Raw genomic sequence first — 15,622 nt, 5'->3', positions numbered from 1 at the left:
AAAACATTGGTGTTTGGTTGGATTGTCTGATTACCTTTAAACTTTAATTTTTTAACTTTTTAATATTAACAAAGAGCCTACTGTCCCATCGGTTCTTTGCTCACATCCAAATTTTAACCAGCAATTCAATATTAGTAAGCGGTGTTCTAAGCAGGAGTATAGCACACATTCACAGAGCTGTAGCTGCCTGACCAGAAAGTGATGCAGAGCCAGCAGTATAACTCCATACTGCTGGCTCAACCCACTCTGAAGCAGGTACTGGTGTTGAACTGACAATTGCAATATATTAGGGCATTAAATAGAACAAAATTTTGATAGAAAAGAATAACAACAGTTTCAGTAACCATATGCCTGTACAACAGGAGAGCTTGTTTGCTCCATAACAGATCTGCTGTAAAGGGCAGCCGTACAATAACAATTATTCATCATTGTGTGGTATCTTTGAGAGCAGAGTGTTACCAAGAAAATCACCAGCAGGTTGAAGACAATAATGAAAATTGTTCAAAATCCTTGGTGTATGGGTTTATTATTTCTAAGCACAGAATGAACAGAAACAAAAATAAAATGGAAAAGCAACTGGTTGTAAATATTACAGGAAATAATACTAAATGTTTCAAGCCATGTGCATAACAATTATATCCTTGTAAATTTGTAATACCCAATTCATCATCCTGTTCACAGCAAAATATTACAGGATAATAAAAGACTTTACTCGACGTTTGGAAAAAAAAACTTGGAAGAATTTGCTGGTTCAAGAAGAGTCATATCTAAAATATCCATTTGACCTAATTAACTATGGTCACATGAAATGAATAAGCTTTAATTCAGATTATCCATTTGCATAAGGAACAATTGTGCTGCATTTCAGTGTAACGATCTTGCAGAAACTTGACCCTTAAAGTGCCATTCACTGCTTATATTCACTAAATAAATGAAGTTCTGATTTATTCAGCAGAGAATTAATTAAGCTTTTTTTTTCTTAACATGCTATTGTTGACCTGTTTGGTAGACATACTTTTAATATACAATAGTGAGGTAATAATCTACAAAGTTACAACCTAGATTTAAAGCAAGTTGTATGTGGCATAACCCTTTGCTAATAGGAGATTTCTGCTGAGCAATACTTTGCATCCTGAATATCTCTCATCCAAAGTAGTGAAAGTGTTTGGTGAAACTACAAAGCAAGCTACATTTCTCATTTATTGTATTACTGCTCTAATGAACGTACTTCATGTACTTTGCAAATTTGAATTCAAGAAGTCATATTATTTTTGCATTTAAATTATATATAATGAATTATGTAGTGTCCTAGCTTCAGAAGTGAAAACAAATACATTAATTAAAGTGACAAAAAACAGAAATGCAGTTATCTTTGCAAGTTTGTTTGCCGTATTTAATTTATATGTAACATTGACTCAAATTCATCAATACGCTGCTTAGTGTTTCCTTTTCTGATTTTGCGATAAGAGACAGTGTTGTACCTGGAATAGCTGTGCTTGGTGATGTCAGGTCTCCTTGAAGCCCCTTGCTGCTCCTCAGCAGAGTCATTATTAGTTGGTGACTCTGGTTGAGAACTGAAAATGGGACTAGTTGAAGGAGACTCTGATGAGTCATTTCCCTGTTGGAATTCCTCTGAACAGATTTCTTCATCAGCCTCGGCATCATCGCCATTATCATCAGCATCATGATCTTCTTTTACATTTCCAGCTGCTTCTCCATTCTCCTTATAGGCTTCTTCTGTTGGTAATGGGATCACCTCCTCCACTGCAGGGACTAACATTTAAAATATTAATTTGTTTCAGTAGAAGACAATTCCCGTGCCTGATCTTTTCATTTCTGTTACAAGTTGCCAAAGATTCTTAGCAGTGTTGGATAGTTGTAAATCATAATACTGTTGGATATCATTCTTATATGTAGTAAACCAGCTGTTCTGGGCTGCAGAAAGATACCAAACCCAGTGGGGTAGAAACTCGTCTCGGGCGGTAGCTCAGAACAAGCGGTATCGCATCGGCCTCCCATTCTACAACCCACCCCCTATTCAGCTCCATTAAAGTCAATGAAACTAAATATTTGGCGGGGTGTAGTACAGGCGGCTGATGCGATACCACCCGTTCTGCACTAATGTACAAGACTAGTTTCTTCCCCAGTATGTCCAATGTGAAAGGGCCCTCCCTTCATCCGGTATGGGAGCCCTGTCTTTTTGTCATTCTCTGAAAATAACTAAGTCACCTAACACAATATTTCCATCTTTTATATTTTCAACTCAAGCCTCTTAAAGTTAAGACTGAATAATGAGAAGCTATTTGTTTCATGGTTTCTGGTTGCTAGGAACAAGATTAAAGCTGTATGAAACTCAACATAATGCATTTTTTTAACAGCTGTTTAGTGTCCTCTGGACTTCATTTATATAAGAGTATGTAGGTAGGGAGTTAAGGGCAAGGGCACCTCTTAGAAAAGTACCATACTAGCCCCATAATACTGCAGGGAGAAACTGAAAACTGACTGAATAGAGTTCCACAAATCTGGATGTTACTGGTATGGTTGTTGCTCTCACTAAATTGAGTATCATTATAAGCCTCTTCCATTATGTATGGAATCTAACAATAATTCTTGTTCATGATAGAAAAAAATGTACAGGTTGTTCTGTGTTTCATTTGAAAATGTAAATATATATATAGGTTGATCAGTTGATCAAAATAAATGCAGTTATTAAAATGTATAGAGTTTGTAAGTCTTCAGCCGTGGCTCAGTTGGTAGCACTCTCACCCCTGAGTCAGAAAGTCGTGGGTTCAAGTCCCACTCCGAGGACTTGAGCACTTCAGTGCAGTAATGAGGGAGTGCTGGACTGTCGGAGGTGCCGTCTTTCAGATGAGATGTTAAACCAAGGCCCTGACTGCCCTCTCAGGTGGATGTAAATGATCCCATGGTACTAGTTTGATGAAGAGCAGGGAAGTTCTCCCTGGTGTCTTGGCCAATATTTATCCCTCAATCAACACTTCAAAACAGCTGTTTGCAAATTGGCTGCTGTGTTTCCTACATTACAGCAGTGACTACACTTCAAAAGTACTTCATTGGCTGTGAAGCGCTTTGTGACGTCCTGAGGACATGAAAGACGCTATAAAAATGCAACTCTTCTTTAAAATTTCCACTAATTATTGTAGTGTAATAATTGTCATGTTTTTACATATTAAACACAACAATGCATAGAAACACTTCAAAAAACATATTTAATATGTCACTGATCTACAATTGTCACAATTACATTTTGTTAAGGATGAATAACCTTTGTTAAATGTGAAAAGATATTTTTGTTGAAAAATATATTCAGATCACTCACTGCTGTGTAATATATAAATTATATTAACTGCAGTTGGAGATAGCAATTTCTGCACAAAAAATATGGGTTAGCTATTTTTTTGCAGGTTATAGTTTGACCTTTTTGACATTAGCAGGAAATAATATTGTTCTGTTGTCTGGTGACCTCACTCACTGATGACTACTACCAATTCGTGCAAATTAACATACAAAAGTAACAAGTGTTTCTATCCAAAGATACAATAATATATGGTAAGGCACAGACATGAGCAATGAACCATTATTCCAAAAAAGAGATAAATAATCTATTTACCTGAATCACTTCTCTCACCATGAGCAGTGTTTTCCAATGGACTGTTTTCTATTAAAGGACATGAAGTTACTAGCTCAGATTCTGGATTTCCATCCTGAATAGTCTTTACTGTAGGAATAACGGTTCCTCCTGCGGACAGAATGGCATCTTCTGTAGGTGAGACCATCTCCTCTGTAGGTTGATTGGTTTTCTCAGTAGATATAATTATCTTCTCTGCAAGTGCGACAGTCTGTTCAGTAGGCAAACTGGTTTGCACAGTAAATGGCATGGTGGTCTCTGCAGAAGAACCAGTTTTCTGGACAGGTGGAGTGGCCACCTCTGGAGGTAAACATGCTTCCTCAGTACGTGGAATAATTTCTTCTGTAGGGTAACTGATTCCCTGAGCAGATGCAGTGGCTTTCTCTGTAGGGGGGCTGGTTTCCTTAAGACATGGAATGGTCTCTGCAGCTGGGATGGTCTCTTCTGTGGGTGAGCTGGTTTTCTTAGTGCTAGTAATGGTCTCCTCTGCAGGTGCATTGCTTTTCTCTGTAGTGGATTTTGCTCCCTCAGTAGACGTAATAGTTCCAGCTAAAAGATATTTGCTTAGCTCTCCAGTTTGGATTTTTTCTTCTGTTGATTGAACAGTATCTTCTGCTCCTCCTATAATGTCAACCACTTCTGGTTGATTTACACTAGTTACAGTTCCATCAGATTCAACTGAACTAGCTACAGTAGTGTTTTTCTCAGCCATTCTTTGCTCCCCAGTCAGTAATACTGTCCAAGTAGATTTTAAATCTTTGGAAAACAAATGTCACCTTATTTCCTCTGACTACTTTTGTCAAATTCAAACTTAAGAAAAAGAAAGTGACTGCAAATTATAAAATGATGTTTAAATGCTGTGCATCCTGTTAGCTGCAACCAGAAACTGATAGGTAAAAGACCACCTCGTGAATGCCTCTGCTTATTGTGAATATAGTCGGCCAATCATCAGTCTCATGCCTAATTATATTCATCAGATTGCACAATGAGGAGAAAGTTCCATTTTACAGTTTAATTAATACATAATGTAAGGAGTTGAGTGGTCGCCTGTTGTTGGCTCATTTTCCTTACTGAACCAATAGTAAACAATAGCCTTCACTGAAACTATAAATGGCTCTTTGTGTGTTGGCTCCTGAAAAATGAAGTGATTGTTCTAAATCTTTAATTCCTCATGAGTAACTACCTTGTATCCTGGTGTCGGGCAAAAACAATTTTATGTAGCCAGATTAAAATTCCCAGTCATACTGGCATTGGTAAAATTCTAGTCATCTTATTAGCTGCTCCAAAGGCGATGTAATTCCAGCGATGTTTAGAAGTATTAGTCTACAAAGCTCTAAAACAGAACTCTAATGTGCTTGATCAAATCAGCCTTATATCAGTAGTGTGTAAATCAATTTTTATTGAGGCTATTCACTGCCTATTTTTAAAAAATCATTAGTCAAATCAGCTACACACTAATATTGACAAATTTCAGCCTAATTGTTATATTTTCTTGCAGACTATCAAACAATGAGATGAGTGCAGCACATTGCATCTTGTGCAGGTCAAAAGAGGGCATTAAATAAAAAAATGAATTTGAAATTGAGGCACTTTTATAAAAATGTATTTATGGGGCCGATTTTGGTCACGATACTGCCCCGTTTATTTGGGAGGAGTGGGGTGGTAGCAAGAACAAAATCACAGTGCAGCATTGTTCCCGCCGAAGTCCAACCCATCACTGGCAGGCTGGGAAATAGGCCTATGATGCACATAGGATCCTGATGCAATAATCATGATGCAGCACAAGCCCCGTCGAGTGGGACTGAAAGGGACCACTGGAGGCCACTCTGAAAACGCTCCAGGTAAGTCTTTTGAATAATTTTTTTGGAGCATAAATGCTCCTCACAAAAATATTCCCGCCTGCTGCCGGACCTCTATGGCTGCCCTCCCACCGTTAGTGCCTGGCCTTTCCCTTGGCACCAAGGAAGAGCCTGCCGATATCCTGACACCCTACTCCTCTCATCAGCATGCAGTCTGTCAGTGCTCCAGACGCACGGGCAACTCATCAGTATTCAAATGAGGCCTGACCATTAAAATGGTTTGGGACTCTGGGGAAGTTTATCGGATGGGCAGTGTGCTCATTCCGCCCACTGACTTGCCCAGTGAATGAGGTCACTTGAAAATCGCCCCATATATATCTATGTAAAAGCCTAGATTCCCCTGCCTATTACACCAACACCCTAGTGTAACTCTAGCAGAGTGCATTGAAACTTTATAGAAACAACTCTGCTGGCTCCCTTATCACCCCTACCACTTCTAACATTTTCTGCCAGCAGTGAGGTCAGGCATGTACTAAATCTGTCCAAATATGGGTGGGCATATTACTATTGGCCACAAATGAGGTGAATACATCATATGTATATTTCCTGTCATTTGCACCACAGCAATACTGGGCACCAAGAACATTGGTGTGTTTTTGGCATCCAGCATTGCTATGGAAGAGTGGTATTATTTAAAATGAAAGGACCATAAAGCCCATGCAATCCATTGCAGGGTGACCAATTTCATAGGCTGTGGCATGTTTTTTTTAAAATTAAAGTGCGATAATTTGGAACAGTCCCAAGGCCGCTGTCCATATCGCACTGCAGCAAACTACCGACAGTTGCAGCAGCCGTTCACCGGCCACCATATAAATCACCCTGATCCTGGAAAATAGGTCATTGATTTACTTTCCACAGAAAAATGCAAGGATAGAATTCGATCTCCCAAGCACTGCTAATGAACCCAGAATACCATGTAATAAAAATATTCAGTCACCCTGTAGACCTCAGAATAACACATTGGGGTAGAATTTCAGCTTGCACCCCTACCCCCCCCCCCCCCCCCCCCCGGCCATAAAATCAATGGAAATGAAAATGAGGCGGTTTCTATAATAGGTGTCGATGCACAATGCTAGTTTTACTCTCACGTGGCAAGTTGAAAATCTACTCTGTTGTACGTTACATGTATATCATTCCTGTTGCTATAAAACAACGTGTCCTCCAGCTCACCATGAACAGTGACACCTCAGATCTTCTAGTATTATATAATAATACATTGTGCATTACATAATATGGTGCTCTGGTCATTATAAAAGTGATTCACCATGAGCAATGCCATGGGAGATCCTTTAGTTTTAATAGGGTAATTTGGAGTTTTAAGCATTTGCCCCAAGTTTTCCTATAGGCAAATAATCACAACTTCTTCCTAGAAAAGGTAAATATCAAACTTTTTACTTACTTCATGCAAGCCTTTTGAAAGAGATGATTGGTTTAAGGAGTAAACACAAAAAATAATAACTCCAGCCCACTCCTGGTCTCCTGTAAATCAATATTTAAACATACACACAAGTAGGTGAATAGAGTTTAATAGAAAATACAAATACAATGGAGAAAATGTCCGTATTCTACAACCCTGTGTGCCTAAAAACGGCAGCAGGAGGACCAAAATTATGAGTATAATTGAAGTGCTGAGTTACTGTTGATTGTCTATCCATTCTGATTTTTGGGTGGACCTCAATGCTGGTGGGACCCTCTTCAATAAATGCAAATTGGAGAAATATGACATAGTTATGAGCCCCAATGCCATTTTCGTCTCTGCCTACTTTGCCACTGCTGGTTCCTGCTCCCGCCCACCAAATCTTAGAGGTAGAAGTTGGAAGGCAGTCAGAGTATTTTAAAGGGACCCTTAACTGCAGTTATGGAAAGCTAGAAGCACGTTGGCACTCATTTTTCTGTAGTCACTTGTGGATTTGAGCCTTCAAGGCTTCTATTCTCTAATCTTGCTGCAGTAGGTGCTGCAAAATATTTCCCTGCTATAAATATACTGCTGCTCCCTTTCACTCCTGACGCTTTCCTCTTACCCCTTTAAGATGCTGTAGGCCCTTCAAAATTGACCCCCTTGCTGAATTTCCCACCCCCAGATTGGTGAGCTGTCTATAGGGAAGGGAGCGTGTTTTGTGCTGGCAGTTTGCCAGATTCATTTAAATTAGGCCCGGCCATGACAATGGTACGGGTACAATGCTGACTCCTTCGGGTGGGCGCAGCACATGCCTTGCCCGCCACCAGCCTGATTAATGCTGCATTCAAAAATCGCCCCCAATTTGTGTATTTGCAACTTGGGTGGATAAATGCAAAGACAACAAAAAGATCCCAATGAGACTTAAGATAAATGATGAGGATCTGTAGGTTTCAATGAAAACATAGCTGCACAGTGATTAAGACCCATGAGATCCACTGTGATAAGCTGTGAATTGCATTAATGGCCCAATTTTATAAACTAACTAAAACCATGAGAGACACATTCATGCTGCCTAAAAGCTTAAGAACATAAGAACATAAGAAATAGGAGCTGGAATAGGCCAATCGGCCCCTCGAGCCTGCTCCGCCATTCAATAAGATCATGGCTGATCTGATCCTAACCTCAAATCTAAATTTATGTCCAAATTTCCTGCCCGCTCCCCGTAACCCCTAATTCCCTTTACTTCTAGGAAACTGTCTATTTCTGTTTTAAATTTATTCAATGATGTAGCTTCCACAGCTTCCTGGGGCAGCAAATTCCACAGACCTACTACCCTCTGAGTGAAGAAGTTTCTCCTCATCTCAGTTTTGAAAGAGCCCCTTATTCTAAGATTATGCCCCCTAGTTCTAGTTTCACCCATCCTTGGGAACATCCTTACCGCATCCACCCGATCAAGCCCCTTCACAATCTTATATGTTTCAATAAGATCGCCTCTCATTCTTCTGAACTCCAATGAGTAGAGTCCCAATCTACTCAACCTCTCCTCATATGTCCGCCCCCTCATCCCTGGGATTAACCGAGTGAACCTTCTTTGTACTGCCTCGAGAGCAAGTATGTCTTTTCTTAAGTATGGACACCAAAACTGTATGCAGTATTCCAGGTGCGGTCTCACCAATACCTTATATAACTGCAGCAATACCTCCCTGTTTTTATATTCTATCCCCCTAGCAATAAACGCCAACATTCCATTGGCCCTCTTGATCACCTGCTGCACCTGCATACTAACTTTTTGATTTTCTTGCACTTGGACCCCCAGATCCCTTTGTACTGCAGTACTTTCCAGTTTCTTGCCATTAAGATAATAACTTGCTCTCTGATTTTTCCTGCCAAAGTGCATAACCTCACATTTTCCAATATTGTATTGCATCTGCCAAATCTCCGCCCACTCACCCAGCCTGTCTATATCCCCTTGTAGGTTTTTTATGTCCTCACTCTCTACTTTCCCTCCCATCTTTGTATCATCTGCAAACTTTAATATGTTACACTCGGTCCCCTCCTCCAAATCGTTAATATAGATTGTAAAGAGTTGGGGACCCAGCACCGACCCCTGCAGAACACCACTGGCTACTGGTTGCCAGTCCGAGAATGAACCATTTATCCCAACTCTCTGCTTCCTGTTGGATAACCAATCCTCCACCCATGCCAGAATATTGCCCCCAATCCAGTGATTCTTTATCTTGAGCAATTATCTTTTATGTGGCACCTTGTCGAATGCCTTCTGGAAGTCTAAATACACTACGTCCACTGGTTCCCCTTTATCCACCCTGTACGTTATGTCCTCAAAGAACTCAAGCAAATTTGTCAGACATGACTTCCCCTTTGTAAAGCCATGCTGACTTTGTCCTATTAAATTATGTTTATCCAAATGTTCCGCTACTGTCTCCTTAATAATAGACTCCAAAATTTTACTCACCACAGATGTTAGGCTAACTGGTCTATCATTTCCAGCCTTCTGCCTACTACCCTTTTTAAATAAGGGTGTTACATTAGCAGTTTTCCAATCTGCCGGGACCTTTGCCGAGTCCAGAGAATTTTGGAAAATTATTACCAAAGCATCCACAATCCCTACTGCCACTTCCCTCAAGACCCTAGGATGTAAGCCATCAGGTCCAGGGGATTTATCCGCCTTGAGTCCCATTAATTTACTGAATACCAATTCCTTAGTGATTTTAATCGTATTTAGCTCCTCCCCCCCCAGAGCCCCCTGTTTGTCCAGTGTTGGGATATTCTTAATGTTCTCTACCGTAAAGACTGAAACAAAATATTTGTTCAGCATTTTTGCCATCTCCATGTTTCCCACCATTAATTTCCCGGTCTCATCCTCTAAGGGACCTACGTTTGCCTTAGCCACCCTTTTTCTTTTTATATAACTATAGAAACTCTTGCTATCTGTTTTTATATTTTTTGCTAATTTATTTTCATAATCTATCTTCCCTTTCTTAATCAATCCTTTAGTTACTTTTTGCTGTCTTTTGAAGACTTCCCAATTTTCTATCCTCCCACTAAGTTTGGCTACCTTATATGTCCTTGTTTTTAGTCAGATACTATCCTTAATTTCTTTACTTAGCCACAGATGGCTGTCATTTCTTTTACACCCTTTTTTCCTCAGTGGAATATATATTTTTTGAAAGTTGTAAAATAACTCCTTAAATAAACACCACTGCTCATGTACCGTCTTACCCTTTAATCTATTTTCCCAGTCCACTTTAATCAATTCCGCTCTCATACCATCATAGTCTCCTTTATTCAAGCTCAGTACGCTTGTTTGAGAACCAACCTTCTCACCCTCTAATTGGATATGGAATGTAACCATGTTATGGTCACTCATTCCAAGGGGATCCTGAACTAGGACATTATTAATTAATCCTGGCTCATTACACAGGACCAGGTCCAAGGTTGCTTGCCCCCTTGTAGGATCAGTTACATACTGCTCAAGAAATCCATCCCTAATACACTCAATAAACTCTTCCTCAAGGCTACCCTGCCCAATTTGATTTGTCCAGTTAATATGATAGTTAAAATCCCCCATAATTATAGCTGTTCCCTTATTACATGCCCCTACTATTTCCTGATTAATACTTCTTCCAGCAGAGTTGCAACTATTAGGAGACCTATAAACTACGCCCACTAGTGGTTTTTTCCCCTTATTATTCCTTATCTCTACCCAAATTGTTTCATTATCCTGATCTTTTGTCCCAATATCATTTCTCTGTATTACAGTGATTCCTTCCTTTATTAACATAGCCACCCCACCTCCCCTTCCTTCCTGCCTGTCCTTCCTGATTATTAAATACCCTGGCATATTTAATTCCCAGTCGTTGTCACCCTGCAGCCATGTTTCTGTAATGGCCACAAGATCATACCCATTTGTAGTTATTTGTGCCGTTAACTCGTCCATTTTGTTACGAATGCTACGTGCATTCAGATAAAGAACTTTCAAATATGTTTTGTGACACTTAGTTCCTGCTTTTTCCTTTTTTAACACTTTACCTTTTACTCCATTCCTTCTGTCCCTTCCTGACACGCTTTCCTCTGTCTCCCTGCTCAGGTTCCCAACCTCCTGCCACAGCTTTGATGCTAGGTTAATCGCCTTATGCCTTCTAGTTTTTATTTTATCTGTCGTGCCTAAAGTACACTTTCTTTCCGCTGCTCTACGCTTTTCCCTTTCACTTGTTCTTGAACAACTGTTTGTACTATTTGTATTGTGATGAACCACATGAACAGTTTGCAACATAGACTGCTGGGCCGTTGATGTAACAGGAGTGGCCACGGTATACGTGACAGGTTTCATAGACTGTGAAATTTGGCGTTGGACAGTGATTAAAACTGGCTGAGTAGACAGCGGTGATCCTGGTGCACTCTGAGCATATCTTGCCTCTTGTATTACTACTAACTTAGGTTGCACAGTGCTAGATTCATGTTCTGTGGGGACTGGAGAACCTTCCCTGGACAGACTCTCTGGGGTTTGCACACCACTGGAGTGGGATGAAAACACACCAGGGTGGCTTGGAGAAGCTGGTGCGCTTCTGGAAGAAAGAGGTCCTAAGGGAGTTCTGAAGCAGGGCACTCCCCTAGGCCTTCGTTTCCTAAAGGCCTGCTCTGTTAGTTTGCTTTCAGAAGCAGGGTCTATCCTCCAGAATGAGCCTTTCCCAGGCTCCTCCTGGGAACGTGGTACCTTAATGAAGTAGCGATTCAGGGAAAGATTGTGTCGGATGGAATTTTGCCAGCCTTTGTCTGCTGTCCTGTAATATGGATAATTCTTTGTGATGTGTGTGTAGATTCCACTTAATGTAAGCTGTTTATCTGGTGCTGTTGTGATGGCTTGAACTATTAACTGTGCATAGGAGTACGGTGGTTTTGCATAATCCTTTGGGCTGTCTCCATCTTATGTTTCCTTGTCATTCTCCGAATTGTTCTGTGTATGGTCAGACATTATTTGCAGGTCACAATGAAGTCCACGACTTATTCGGTAGCCAGACGAACCAGCACCCCTGGGGCTGGAAGGGCAGGAGTTTGCAGCACTGAATGTTCCAGTAGGAGAAGGGAGGGGACTGATCAGATCAGCTATGTTGTGTGGAATGTTTATCTTCAGAGGGGAGATTTGTGGTTGCACTGGCCTCACTGGGTATTCTGGGGCCTCCTGTTTTTCTTTTTTTTCACTGCACAGTGCAGTAAATGAGATCTTGATGTTTGTGCTGGGGAACCTGAAGGTACATAATCTGGGGAGCTGCAGCGCCGGCGCTCCTCTCCGCTGAAAGACGCCATCCACGAACACCCCGTTCTTGCCCAGACACTTCAGGTAGAAACCGGCGGCGGCAGCCTCCCCACCGCGGAAGATCTCCAAGTGCCTGCGGGAGATGAAGCTGGAGGGGCCCATGTTGACATGCACCTGGCCCTGGCTCGAGTTGCGGCCGATCGTCACGTTCATGAACCCTGCTATCTAAAAAGTAATACTAGCTTTGCACTATCTTGCACAGTGACCCAGCTAAAAATGTGGTCAATTGCAGTGCCACTTTTTCTGACTAATTCAATTTCCAGAGAACACTGAATGCGTTTTCTCATTCTAATGAATTAATGCTGGAGAAGTTTCTTTCCTTGACTGCTGTGTAGTTGTAGAAGCAAAACTATATTTCATTTTATGTTAAATAGTTGTTTTTAACAGCATCAATTCTAAAAGGAGTAATATTTAGTTGGCAGGAGCCCTGATCTTCAAAGTCTTTATATTTCTACAGGACCATTTGAAGAAATAGACCTGCAAATAGCTCCTTTGTAGATTTTCCTTTTGTGACTGACGCTTTGAGAGATAAGCCTTTAAAATCACAAGGAACCTGTGGATTTTCCAATGAAGTTGGCAAAGGGTTGGAAACTGTTTTATCCTACTGAGGCCCTGCGTCCCTCTCTAATTTTTTTATCCTGCTGTACCCATGCATTTCTCATTCTTATAATATTTTTATGTTGGTAAGACATTTGTGATTGATCGGAGGGAAAACAGCCTCATCAGTGTGCTCACCAGCTATTCCATCTAACATGGATACAGAATACTGATGTACCATGACCGCAGGGGAATATACCTGGTTGAACCACTAATATGCTCCCTGGAACACAATCATTCACTTGCATAATGTACAATCTACATTAAGGGAGCAGTAATCATACAGAAGACACTGTCTAATGGTATGTGAATGGCATGAAAATGCAATCAATAGTACCCTGTATTGAGCAAATGTCATGGACTGAAAAATTGGGTTTGTCTCTCCATTTGGTGCTACATGCTGGTTTGAACTTGACATATGCAGAAGCGTGACATGGTATTGCTATGATGCAGTGGTGAACTACTGGTTGATTCAACTGATGTCTTTTGCTGATGCCTGGAATGAACCAGTGGCATAGATATTTAAAACAGTGGTCACTTACACATCCATTGAGAGTGCTATCCAGATGTTGCTCATTGGCAACAGCTCTGGATGCAGAACCCGACAGGAATCATTGATATGGCAACTCATGTGAAGTCACAGCCTCTATTACAGAATGTTCCTCACTGAGGTCTGGCACCTCATGAGTACTCATGCTGCATTAGTACTAGTGAGTCCCGAAGGAACGCCACCTTTCAAACTAGCCAGGTCATCTGTTGTTATACCTCTTCCTCCAAGTATCTAGCAAAGAAAGACGTAAAGCTACACCCATGCTGCTGTGTTTATCAAACGACTCCCCTGACTAGTTCCGTAAATTAGCGCTTGTTCTGCTCACTCTTTGAATACTGCCCGATCCCTCTGCTGTTTTTACAGCAGCTTCAATTCTGTAAAAGTATCACAATGGGCAAAATCAAAAAAATCCTGCAAAAAAATATGCACACTCCCCATTACTTGCTGCTTAACAAATAATTTAAAAAGCAAAGTATCGTTTACTGCAAGTCAGCACATTAACCCATGCTACTCCCAGAACCAATTTTAGGAATGTGGGCAAAAGTTAACAATGCTAACTCACAAAATTACTGCACCTTAATGCACATTTCATGCACCCCAGCTTTAATGCTCAGAGCAAATTAAAGCCCTTGAAAAGCTGAAGACTTTAGGCACCATCTCTAGATTCCCCCTATACAAGTCAAGAATTTAAAGAAACTTTGTTTTTCCTCGCAAGAAGTTTAACTAGTGCAGTGGGGAAGGGTTTAGACTAATTTGGCAGGGGGATGGGCACCAGAATGAAACATTGGAAAGGAGAAACAAGTTGCAGAGAGGACAGGGAGAGACAAATAGCACTAGAGTAAAGAATAGTTCAGAAATAGGGATCAAACAGGGGGCAAATGCGAAGCAGTCTAAAATGAGTTTGAAATACATATGCGTAAATGCATGTAGCTTGGTAAATAAGGTTAGTGAGCTGCAGGTACAAGTCGCCATATGGGACTATGATCTAGTGGTAATAACAGAGACCTGGCTCAAAGAAAGGGAAGATTGGTTCCTTAATAAAGGAAAGCTAGGGAAGGAAAGAAAGGAAGAGGGTGGCAATATTGATCAAAGAAACTATTATAGCACTGGAAAAGGATGATGTAGTTGAGGGGTCAAAAACAGAATCTATTTGGTTAGAATTAAGGAACAATAGAGGAGCTATTACGCTACTGGGTGTATACTATAGGCCACCAAACAATGGGAAGGAAATAGAGGAGCAAATTTGCAGGCAAATTACAGAAAGATGCAAGAACTATCGAGTAGTGATTATGGGGGGCTTCAATTATTCCAACATAGATTGGGATAGTAACAGTGTAAAGGGCAAACAGAGGGAGGAATTCCTGAAATGTATGTTCGAGAACTTTCTTGATCAATATGTTTCCAGCCCAATGAGGAAGGAAGCAGTGCTGGATCTAGTTCTGAGGAATGAAGTGGGGCAAGTGGAGTATGTGTCAGTGGGGGAGCATTTGGCGAACAGTGATCATAATATCATTGGGTTTAGAATAGTTATAGAAAAAGGCAAGGAACAATCAAGCATAAAAATACTTAACTGGAGGAGGAGTAATTTCAGTGGGTTAAAAGAGAATCTTGCCCAGGTGGATTGGAATCAAAAATTGGTAGACAAAACAGTAATTGAACAATGGGAGGCCTTCAAGGAGGAGATGGTTCAGATACAGAGTAGACACATTCCTACGAGGGGGAAAGGAAGGACATCCATAGCTAGAGCTCCCTGGAGAGATAGAGATTAAAATGAAACAGAAAAAGGAGGCATAATGCTAAATACAGAGGAGATCTAAAAAAGGGAATAAGAGGGGCAAAGAGAGAGTATGAGAATAGATTAGCAGCTAACATAAAAAGGAACCCAAAAGTATTTTACAAATGTATAAATAGTAAAAGGGTAGTCAAAGGAAGGATGGGGCCAATTAAGGACAAAAAAGACCTCCTTGTGGATGCAGAGGGCATGGCTGAGGTACTAAATGAATACTTTACATTGGTCTTCACTGGAGAAGAGAATGCTGCCATTGTAGCAGTAAATGGGGAGGTTAGAAAGATATCGGATAGGATAAAAATAAAGAGGAAGTACTTAAATGGTTGGCAGTACTCAATGTAGAAAAGTCACCCGATCCCGATGGGATACATCCTAGGTTACTGAGGGAAGTAAGAGTAGAAATTATGGAGGCTCTGGTCACAATCTTCCAATCCTCCTTAGATATGG

At 40.7% G+C, this 15,622-nt stretch overlaps 1 pseudogene; it reads right to left on the bottom strand.

Annotated features, from left to right (window-relative positions):
- Positions 1–1,393: 1,393 nt before the first annotated feature.
- LOC137324000 (forkhead box protein K1 pseudogene) lies at positions 1,394–12,365 on the bottom strand (annotated as a pseudogene).
- Between the last annotated feature and the right edge of the window lie 3,257 nt (positions 12,366–15,622).

The sequence above is a fragment of the Heptranchias perlo genome, chromosome 7 (genome assembly GCF_035084215.1).
Source record: "Heptranchias perlo isolate sHepPer1 chromosome 7, sHepPer1.hap1, whole genome shotgun sequence".
NCBI lineage: Eukaryota > Metazoa > Chordata > Chondrichthyes > Hexanchiformes > Hexanchidae > Heptranchias > Heptranchias perlo.
This window is presented reverse-complemented; position numbering and strand designations above follow the sequence as displayed.